Below are 11323 nucleotides of genomic sequence, written 5' to 3'. Positions count from 1 at the left end.
GGAATCTGTCCAGGTTGAACTTGCTGTGGCTGTGAAGAAAATTGTCGGGGCTGAAATTGGGTGGGTTGTAGCTGTAATTGCCTTCCGTGCAGATCAAAATTTATGGGTAATGATAGATATAAAATCTGATTTTGGGGTGAAATTATATCTAATAGAGTATCTCGCTTAGCAGCTAGTAAGGATTTTATGTGTTCCGACTGTAGTAATGTTGGGGTGGAATGTCTCAAATGACAGATGTAGTATATGGTTGTTGAGAAGGTTTTTACTTTTTATATTTCCCTTCTGTTTTCACATAGACGGTCCAACATTTAGTCTTGTGTGGAAACTCAGAAGATGGTGAAAAGGGGCTCGAGGCTGTCAATTATCTGATGAATTTTTTATCATCAAGACTAGGTGACGTTATACCTGCATATGTGAAAAGATTCCTCTCAAGGGTTTTCCTATGCTTTAAATTTTATTTTTGAAGACGTACACGTAGTGCTCCAAGGCTGTATTAAGACTTTAACAGAAGTGTTTCTGTAGTTTAGATCTTCTTAAATTTTTGACGGATAGTAGTTCGGTGCATTTTCAATGCTGCCCACTTGTTTTTAATTTTTTTTTTTTATCAATAAACAAAATTTGTTATGGTTTCAGACTCTTTTAAAAAACTGCTGTCGGGGTGCTTGTTGCACAAATTGAGTAGGACGCTGAGCAGCTTGAACGAATTGTCTAGGTTGAGCCTGAAGGAATTGTTGTGGAGCTTGAATGAACTGTCTTGGCTGAGCTCCTGCAAAACGTTGGGCAGGAATCTGATATTATAAAAAGAAGCATTTTCAATCTGAAGCTTTTCCTTGCTTTAGTGAGTCAAAGGAGGTTGCTCATCTATATAACAATAATGCATAAATGAAAGCCTCATTAATTTAAAAGGCTTAAAAATTTTCTTTCTTGCTTAAAAGATGCAAAGAAACCAAATTACTTGTAGTTAGAAAAACCGGACACGGGTTGTATGCAGCTGGTAAATTCGCTCAATCCCTTTATGCCACCCTCCCCCCCAAAAAAACTCATAATTTTTCATATAGCTTGTTGATTTTAAAATTAGAGTAATACATATTTCCCCCTTACCGTGAAATCATTTGTGACTGTTGGGTCTCATAAAGTAAAAATGAATGGGATATCGTTGAAGCTGATGAGGCGGAACGCTTCAAATAACATTAGGAGAAGAAACGTGTACTGAACAACCATTTTCCGGTCGTCCAGAGCAGTGCCAAATTGGTCACGCCAGAACTAAATTACATTCCCAGTGAAAAATAGTTACGAACAATTGCAGTTTAACGTTACTAGGTGGCAAGTAAAATGAAGGCAAATACCTCATTTGAGCAAGGTTAAATTATTAAGGAAAAATTTGTTTTTCTTTTATCGTCTTCTCCCTTACCGTGTCTCCATTATATTTGGAAGTTGTATATATCTTCAAGTGCATGCTTTTTGGGGTTAAAGATTTAATTACATTTTGCTTTTACAAAGTACTATTCAAAATTATGATAAAGTTTATATTATGTATGAAACACAGAAAAGAAAGGATATAGTAAATCAAATTTCCATTTATTATATCCTTTCTTCTCCATGTTTCATACGCCATGTATAGCCAGTGCGGTCTTAGAATGCATTTAAGTTTATATCAATTGCGGCTATCAGTGAAAAGAAAAAAAAGAAACTGAGAAGAACTCCAAAATGTACAGATTTAACGTAAAAGACTTACTTTTCCATGGAAGAGGCTGAAATATTTCTTTATTAAAAGGGTCGCTTAAACATAAAAAAGGGTAAAAAACTGAGACACATAAAAATGTGCTGTAAGTGAGGATAGAGTGCCGGGGACTGATTCACGAAAATGGTGGGGGTTATATTTTTCAAAATCTAGGTTGAGTAAATTTGTCGACATTTAACAGTGAAAATACCAAAAAAAAGGTATTTTTCAATGAAAGTACTATAAAAACGTATTTTTCCAAAGCTAGAGAGGCAAATATTCGCCCCCTTATCCTATCTTCTAACTGGTGCCATGGATAAAATACCAGACATTGATAAAATGGGAAGAGTTTTAGTGAATGGAAAAAATCCGAAAAATGGTTTCTTTGACAATCAAGAGCTAACATGTTCGTAATAATTGTAGTAGTTTGGCCCGTTTCTACTAACCTCTACTCTGACCTATATTTGTATATGTTCTATCGAACATATCTTCTTCTTGACCTGGCACAACTTGGCTATAATGTTACTAAACTTGACCTAGGTTATCCCTTTAATACATCAATTAACTGACAGTGAATTAAGGTACAAAGCTACTAAATTAATAAAATAAATGAGTAGCCTATGTTATAATATAAAAGTTTTTGATCATTGTTAATATCAAAGATATGCATTAATTGGTTTCTTTGATTTCTTTGATCAAATTAGTCATTGTTTGTTTTTTTTTATGACGAAGTATAGGCATTAGTATCACAATCATTCCTGCCTTGAAGTCTATGGTAATTAGTAAATAATTCGAATATTGTTCCGCCATATATTATAAACACGTAAATTAACCGTCATTGAATCTCCATTTATGGTTAAGTGAATCAATCATGCAAAATTCTGTTGTTTGCAACCAGCCCAACAGACGGAAGTGCAAATAGCTTCCTCCTCTTTGAAGGTCTTTGGCAACGTAGTACAAAATCTTGTTCACGAGTTTAAAATTATTGTTATTAGTCTTCAACTTGTTCTATTTGAGAAATGTCATCACAAAAAAGCGCATGTTTGCAGGGTTGTCTATGATAGGGTTGACAAAACTGGTATTAGTCCGTTGCATGAAGAAAATCTATATATACGTACATTTTAGTTGAAAGGCGAGGATGTTATATCATACCATGTTGAAATCACAACGATGCAAACAATCAATGTAGTGTGTAAGTGTAGGGACGGAGGTGGGGGACTAAGACCCCTCCTCACTCCAACGTTAAACCTGATAAATGAAGAGAATTGGTATACTATTGCAAACTACAACTGACTATACAAAAGACAAAGTATTTGAATTAGGAATTAAGAAATTAAAATTTAGGTCTTGGGAAAAGTACTTTATTTTTCCATAATTTTTCCATTACATTATCTTTTATAATCAGGAATTAGATTTTCTTAATTTTTGCATTTTAGAAAGCGTAATGTGTCTGGTGAGTAACGGGCCGATTTTAAGGGAGGGATAGAGAGGGCACTACTACGTTTCAACTTAAATAGAATATTATATTAATTTTTTACTGTCTTTTACTTTTACTTAGTCAAAACCCCATCATATGCCTAAATAATGCACTTGAAAAACCTACCCAACTACATAAAAGGCTTAAGACAGCCGATTTAAAAAACCTATCTTTTCATAAAATGTTAATATGTGAGTCAAATTTGTCATCGCCACTGAACCATACTTGATACCAGTCGTAAAATCATATGCGCAGAAAGGAAGTATACCCTGTTGATAAAGCTACTTTCTCGACTAATTAATCATACTTGAATTTAATGATTATGGAAATATTACGCAAATAAGTGTAAATAAACAGGCACAGATAAACTTTGCAGGCACAGCTAGTCTTAAAACTAATCGTCTTAAAACTTTGACAAGACAAAGGGGGAACGTGAGCAAAACTGTTTTACAGTACGCTGGTCAACAATTAGATCATTTTGCTTTAGTGTGTCATTTTAATTTTATAAGATTTACTTCAATTTCTATAAAGTTTGATATACAAAATATTTTACAGTAGAGGCCAGTTTAGTTCGAGCAGCATGAAAAGTGACAATGCTATAGCCCACACTGGAAAAATGATTCTACAATCTGCTAAATGGTTGCAGAGCCCTAACACATGGTTGTAAAGTTTTCCTGGATTTTATTAGCCTGAAAGGTAAGATTCTTCTGCCAAAAATTGGGGCCTATTTCCTCCTTTTTCTATGGAACTAATTGTTTCCGAGTTGGACTAATTGCTAATGATTTCACCAGTTAAAACATTTTTTCTAACCTAATTGACCACTGGATCGGAAAAATGATTTCTGTTGACTTCTCTTTCCCAATTACTGGTTAAGGATAATTTGTCACCTGTGTTGACACCCCCAGTGTTTTATCACTATGTCTAGAGATTTTTTGTCTAGTGATCTTATTCTTTTTTTTTTGACTTGTCATTGTAAGTGATTTTTTCTAAAACATTTTTTATGGTTTAGCGTAGATTCAAGCAAATAAACCATACAGGAAGCTCATTATTGAAAACAAAAAGGGACGCTTTAGTGAAAACTTCACTGGCAGCCAATGAAATCCAAAAGCTATTCTCTTTGCTGTGTCTCAGAAACCATAGTTAACCGAGACTGGGTTAATAGAGTTTGACAGAAACTGGATTGACAAAATTTATGAACACCAATTTACATGAAGCAGTGCTACCTAACTAGGTAGTGTTATGGTGGCATTAGATAAAGAGACAAGTTTTTTCAACCGAAATCAAGGAGAAACATTAAAACTTAAAACGATCTGAAATCATTACTGATATGAGGAAGGCTGCCCCCTCCTCAACACCTTGCAAATTCATAAAAAAAAACCATCACCTACTACATATTTATAAAAATTACAAGCAGAATCTAATCTAAAAAGGACTATAATAGATGCTAAATATAAATACTGGAATAATTTTACAAATAATCTCTCCAGAGAAACACATGAGCCAATTATACCTTGGACTACCCCCCAAGTTAGTATCTTTTATTAAATCTGTCATAGAAGTGCGTTGTTTGTGTTGGTTCAGCCTCTTCACCCCAAAAGACAATAACCAAAGGCCTACCTCAGGGAGCAGTCCTCAGTTGCCTCCTCTTTGCCCTATATATCTGGGACATGAACCTACCCCACACAAATCTACAATATGCTGACGATCTGGTTCTATGGTCATCTGGCAACACCTTTGAGATAGCACAGTCAAATCTGCAAAAGTCACTTTTCCAGTTTGAAAAATTCTCTCAACATTCAGATTTACCCATTGCACCCACCAAGTCATAAATAATCCAATTTCACCGGAAGCAAAACCATGCTAATGCAAAACTAACTCTAAATAAAACAACTATTCCAGAAGATAATCATATTAATTACCTAGGTCTCATGCTTGACCAAAAACTTAATTTACACCTCCACATTTCAAACGCAATAAAAAAATGCTATAAAAAAACAATTATACTAAAAAGACTTGTTTCTACACCCTGGGAATGTAAGGAGAACATCTAACTCCAGTTTTATAAATCACATATAAGACCCCATTTTGACTATGGCCTCATCGTTTATGGTGTATGTGTAAAGACCCAGATGCGAGAAATTGAAACGACAGAAAATAATATAATACGTCTCATATTTGGTCTTAGGAAACCAATAAGCACCAAGTTTTTGCTTATGGAGAGTGGATTAACAACAATAAGGGAGAGACGTAGGTTTCTCTTGACAAAACATCTTACAAAAATTGAATCAAATAAGGTCACACACATTACATAATTGGTTAAGAAATCCAGCCATGTATAGAGGCATTGCAGATGAGTATGCCAATATTCAGAAGAAGTTCCCCATACCAGCAAAGTCTATAGCACCCACTTTCCCCTGATCCCTCCCATGGAATTGGTCAAGTCCCATAATAAATAATGAATTCTCAAAGTGGAATAAAGATTTAACCCCCATTGCTTTTGTCCAGAAAAAATTTGCAGAACTTAATACAATTACCTATAAAAATAACTTCCAAATATTTGTTGATGGGCCAAAAATTACTGAGAAGGTAGCAAGTGGTGTTTTCCTTCCTCACCTGAACATTGCACTGGGCGAGAGATTATATAATAATTTATCTATAATGTCTGCTGAGTTAAATGCCATAATCATGGCATTAGAACACCTTAAGGAAAACCAACCTTTGATTGTAAATTTAAATAATATTACCATATATTCCGACTCTCTATCAAGCCTTGAGTTGCTGGCCTCAGCTCCTCAATATAAGTTGGACATTGACACTTATCATTGTCTCAGTATTATTGATAATCTTGCTTCAAGTGGCATAAAAACTTATTTTCAGTACATTCCTAGCCTCTCTGGCATAAGTGGTAATCATCAGGTTGATGAAATAGCAAAAAATGCTATAAATACTGACCAGCCAAGTGGGAGACCAATCCCAATTAGAGATATTTACTGATGGAGACTATCAGATATTTATTTTAATAAGATTAATCCTATCCTATCCCCCTTTCCCAATAAGTATCTTTCTAAAATTTATCATAGAATTCGTTCTGGAACAAATGGACTAAATTTCCTTGCATTCTCATATGTTTTCTAATTCAAGTGGTTCAATTCCCCTGTCCCCTCTTTGCAGGCATTGTAATATGAATAATAAAACAATTGACCACAGCCTACTTGGATGTAATATGCTGACGTCTGCACAACATGCCTTGCTTTGCAAACTAATAAAATGCTTCAAACACCACAAAATCTCACTATCAGCCAAGAGCCTAGCCAACTATACATACACACAGAGCATAGAAATCGATATCTATCATCTTATATTTGATCTCCTTGAGTCCAAAGATCTACTGAAAGATATCTGAGAATATCTAATAAATAAGAGACAACCAAGCCTGTAGCTCTGTAGCCCACAGAGTGAAGCAGAAGGAAAAGGGCTAAATAGTTTTACTGAAAAGCCCGCTTTGCTGTTAAATAGAAGAAGGAAGATACCAAGATACAAATTTTTGGAACTAGATCTCAGTCCAGCTTTGTCTAATGGTTGAGATAGGGATTGATCGTAGTGTCTAAATTTATATACAGTGGGTAGCACAGTGGATTGATGCTCTACATGGCAACACAGGGTCCAGGGTTTGATCTTGTCTTAAGAAGGTTGGGCGACAAGCTTCCTACTTGTCCCTGTAAAGAAGACACATCAACTAAAACGTCGATTCGACGCCCTATGCGCCAGCAAAGGCTCAGGAGGATCTTTATCATTTTCCCCCAAGAATGATTGTATTGAACAAAACATCCTAAAAGATTAGGAGGGCTAATTGGAAAGTGAAAATTAAATCTTCTAGTACTCTTTTTAAGTGAGCAAAAGTGATTGGGTTGGAGTAAGATCTCATTTTAAAAAAAAAAAAAAAATATTTTTGGTATCTATTATAGTGTTGGGCAATAACTTGATAAAACGATATATCAATATTTTTACTTTTGATATTCCTGATCAGTTTTTTTGTTCAGATTAACTCTTGGCTTTGCAAGAGTTCAATACATAAAAAAAATTGTGATAAAAGCTTATTTTGCACAATTTTCTTCAACTTTGAGTAATACTAAATCAAACAATAAAAACGAACTTTTACATAAATTAACATTATAGACTGGCTACTTTGGCTATTCAAAAGCAGCAACATGTCAATATTTTCCCCTGAGAATTGGTTCTACCTTTCAGTGATTTAATAAAAAAAAGTTTAAAAAAAAAACTTTCTTTTTATTAATGAAAGGAAGGATCAGCATTAAAACTTTAAAAGAAACGGAAATTATTGCATATGTGAGAGGTATGGCGCTCGTATATGTTTTTTAGTAGTTTAAAAAGCTTCTTATTCTAATTAAATAGCCCTTGTCTTTCAGGAGTTGTTCAGTAGGAATCTGGACAAAAAAAAAAAAAAAAAAAAAATAAAAATAAATCAAACTCTAGCATATGGAGCAAGGCATTGAGGAGAGGATATCTTCCCTCATATGCAGTATGATTTCTTTTTGCCTAAAGTTTAAATATAGCTCCCTAGTTTCAGTTGAAAAAAACGTTGTTTTTTTTTGTTTAATTTCTGATCGTTTTCCAATAATGCCAGGAAATCTATCTCTCTCGTCCATGTAAAATTCCTCCTGCATAAAATCTACCCCCCCCCCCCATGATAAATCCATCCCAGCTGAAAATTCTAACCAGAACTTTTCCTCTGGACAATTTAAACAAGAAAATTCTATTTAACCTACTTTAATTTGAAAAAAAAAATTTCAATGATTTTCTAATCTATTTTGAAATCATGTCAGAAAAACTCCTTGGTGGAAATATTTCCTGGAAATTTCATCCTCCCAATGGAAAGTTTCTCTTGCCAAAAATTTTCCCATGAAGAATTTGTGCCATGGAAAATTCCCCCATGGAGAATTTCTCCTGTAGAATAATCCTCCCTTCCACAAAAAATATACCACAGATAATTTTAGCTTTCTGGAAAATTTCCCCTGGACAACTTCCCTGGAATGACTCTAGATGTAAAATTGAATCAGGATGAGAAAGAAAGATAAATTTCGTAGAAAGTTCTGGAAAAATTTCCCCTTGCATGTTCATCCCCAGAAACTTCCCTCTACAGGAAAAATACTCCCTCTACAAAAAAATGTGTGTTTTCTTCCAAATAACAAATACTATGTGTAAAAAATAGGCAAAATCGATAATGTAATAGCCCTTCCCCCAGGTATTGTGGAGGGTCATGACAATTTAACCAAACATTTCTAGATGAAAAACTGAATCAGCAAAGAGAAAGTAGAAACATTTTTGTATAGTTCTGGCAAATTCACCCATATAAAGTTCCCCTTTGTAAGTTCATTCCCGGTAACTTCCCTGCCCATGGAAAATCCTCCCTGTAGAAAATCCCCCCAGAAAATTCTCCCTCCCCCAAAAATGTCTGTTTACTTCCAAATAAACAATACTATACATACATAACAGGCAAAATTCATAACTTGCAGCCTTCTACCCAGGTTGTGGGGGGTCATGTCATCTCTAGAGGCATAGTTATTTGATCTTTCAGACATGGTGAACAAATTGGATAGGCCTATCCCAAAATTTTTATCAGATAATCCTGGGGTATGTGGGCTAGCGGTCCTATAGTACTTTTGGTCACTTTGAAGGGGCTCTAGAACTGTTAATTTTTGTACAAACGACCCATCTCCCAATATTCTTGGACCATTGGTTTGGCACAACCACACTGGTAAAAAAAACAAAAAAACAACAACAAAAAAACACATATCTGTGATCTTTCTTCTGACAAAAAAAAAATCCACATTTTTTCAGATGGGAGGTTGGAACCTTTACAAACAATATGCTGAACCTGATGGTGCACTTTTCATTAAAATTCCTTGACTTTTTGAGGGTGTTCCCCCCTTTCTCAAAAACCATACCAATTTTATAAGGTTGGTAGCTTTTGATGGGTACACTAAACAGAATGAAGTTTACATGCTTGAAATCAGCATAAAAAGCCAATTCTTTTGATGTATATATTGTACCTCAACCCTTTGATTAAATCACCAGCCTTGGAACTGACCACATCATGCACAAATTTTTAAGACTCATATAACAGGACTTCCACGACTTGAATGGATTAGTTTTTGGAACTAAAGACTCCCTATTGAAAATCCGCAGAGCCTTTATAGATTTGGCTGCTGGCGAAGAATGCATTGCGTTGACTACTGAAACTTCACCATATGCTCCTATTGACAATTGCATCTATTGATAAAGATTTAGCAGCCAGAAAGGCCAAATCCAAATCTCTTTATTGTACTCTGGAGAAGATTGTCAATGGAAATATACATTTTCATGAAATGCAGATCAAGATATGTGGCAATTATGATGGGTGTGATCTAAGCAAAGCCTATAAGCCTAGAAGGCATTTTATACAGCCAAGTCCTTTGGAGGTCCTCAACAATATTTGCAAGTACACCCTCACTAAACATATTTTAAATTTGAGAAAAAGCTATGCCAACTTATAGATCCATGTATGCATGTTGTGTATCAGCATGTATGAGTCAATAGATTAAATGCATTATTGTTCCTCTTCTCAGCCTTTAAAAAAAAAACAATTTTTTCGGTTGGATCTTTTCTGCAGCACGTTCACCAGTTAATAGAATAAAAAGCAAAAATAGTCAAAAATCTTCAAATACCATTTTCAATATCAATATTTGCTCTGATATATCAATATTGATATTGATTATTGCCCCCAACATTAATCTATTATGCATCATTATCTATATGATGTCATGAAATCATGCAGAGTTACCATATAAAAAATAGTAGTTCATTCTTTACAAAATTTTGGACTTATGTCAGTAAAAATATAAATCAAAACATTACTGAACAATCATTGGTGTTTTTCAAGACAAAGCAGCTAATAGTTGATATGATACCATGCCACTGTCAAAGCGTATTGAAACCAGGAAAATAGAAACTAAAAAAGGATCAAACAAAGGAACAAAAATAATTTGACAACTTTGTAACACATAGTATCTTTAGATTTACTCAGGTAGGAAACATTGTTGTTTCCAAAGTACCCTTGTTAAACTCTGGAAATTTAGACTTAGAAAACAACATTTAAGAGGTTTATACTAGAACAAATGTGCAAACAATGGCTAATTTACATAATTAAGGATCATGATGAGGGTCCTGTCAACCCTGAATATTCTTATTAGACCTTTTAAAATTAAAAAAATACAATCTTAAAATTTGGACCCAATGTCATTTGACTTAGGGGGGGGGCTGCAGTAAGAAGACATATGAGATATTCTTGTTTGGGGCTAGAGATTAATGGGGAAGAGGTTATGGAACAAGATTTTTTTTCTTCTCTGACTACATTACAATGAATAAACCATTGTAAGAAGTTAAGAAAGGCATCAATTGATCAAAACTTCTGGGATCTAGTAATCTTTTCAATTGAATCTCCTAGTAAAGAGGTATATCTTCAAAAATTAGCATACAAGTTAAGAAGATACCAGAACCATATGTTTTGGTATCACAAGATCAAAGGAAGAAACAAGGAAAGAAAGATATAAAAGTTGTGCTAAACAAGTACCTGAAAAAAAAATAAATAACAAGAATACTACTAAATTTAGTGTATAAAAAAAAGAGGCAAACAGGATGGAAAGGTGGCAGGTCTCAGTAAATGTCAAGTTAAATAAAAGATGTAGTATATATATATATATATATATATATATATATATATATATATATATATATATATATATATATATATATATATATATATCTATATTCACTTATAGAAGGAGAAGACTCTGTGGCTTCAAGACTATTTACTCCTGAATTCAGTTTGTTTGATTTACCTTAGTTGTAGCACATTTGTTAAAATCACATACTGCCAATTTTTGTTGGACTGGGAATAGTATGTTTTTTGTTTTCTCTTTACATCACATTGTTAGCTAAGAAATTATTCTGAGGAAAAGTTACTTGCCAAATAGATGGCTAACAAAAGTGTTTATAGGGTAAGTTCATTTCTAGCTAGTTGGATAAAGAAAGTATTGTTGGGGAAAAGTTGCTAGTCAACTAGTTTG

The 11323-nt window shown here is 34.0% G+C and overlaps 2 long non-coding RNA genes across 2 annotated transcripts in view; one reads left to right on the top strand and one right to left on the bottom strand.

Annotated features, from left to right (window-relative positions):
* Positions 1-300: 300 nt before the first annotated feature.
* LOC148951892 (uncharacterized) lies at positions 301-5750 on the bottom strand. The gene is made up of 3 exons (XR_016141757.1): positions 5732-5750; positions 2839-2968; positions 301-788 (listed from the first exon to the last, which is right to left on the bottom strand). It is a non-coding gene; the product is annotated as an uncharacterized LOC148951892 (long non-coding RNA).
* Positions 3002-11323, top strand: part of LOC148951891 (uncharacterized) — a 37917-nt gene continuing 29595 nt past the window's right edge. Inside the window, exon 1 of the long non-coding RNA XR_016141758.1 lies at positions 3002-3893. This is a non-coding gene — a long non-coding RNA (uncharacterized LOC148951891). The remainder of the gene's footprint in view (positions 3894-11323) is intronic.

The sequence above is a fragment of the Artemia sp. Qi Xiang Cuo genome, chromosome 5 (genome assembly GCF_049724085.1).
Source record: "Artemia sp. Qi Xiang Cuo chromosome 5, ASM4972408v1, whole genome shotgun sequence".
Taxonomy (NCBI): domain Eukaryota; kingdom Metazoa; phylum Arthropoda; class Branchiopoda; order Anostraca; family Artemiidae; genus Artemia; species Artemia sp. Qi Xiang Cuo.
Note: the sequence above shows the minus strand (reverse complement) of the source record. Positions and strands in the feature narration are given on the sequence as shown.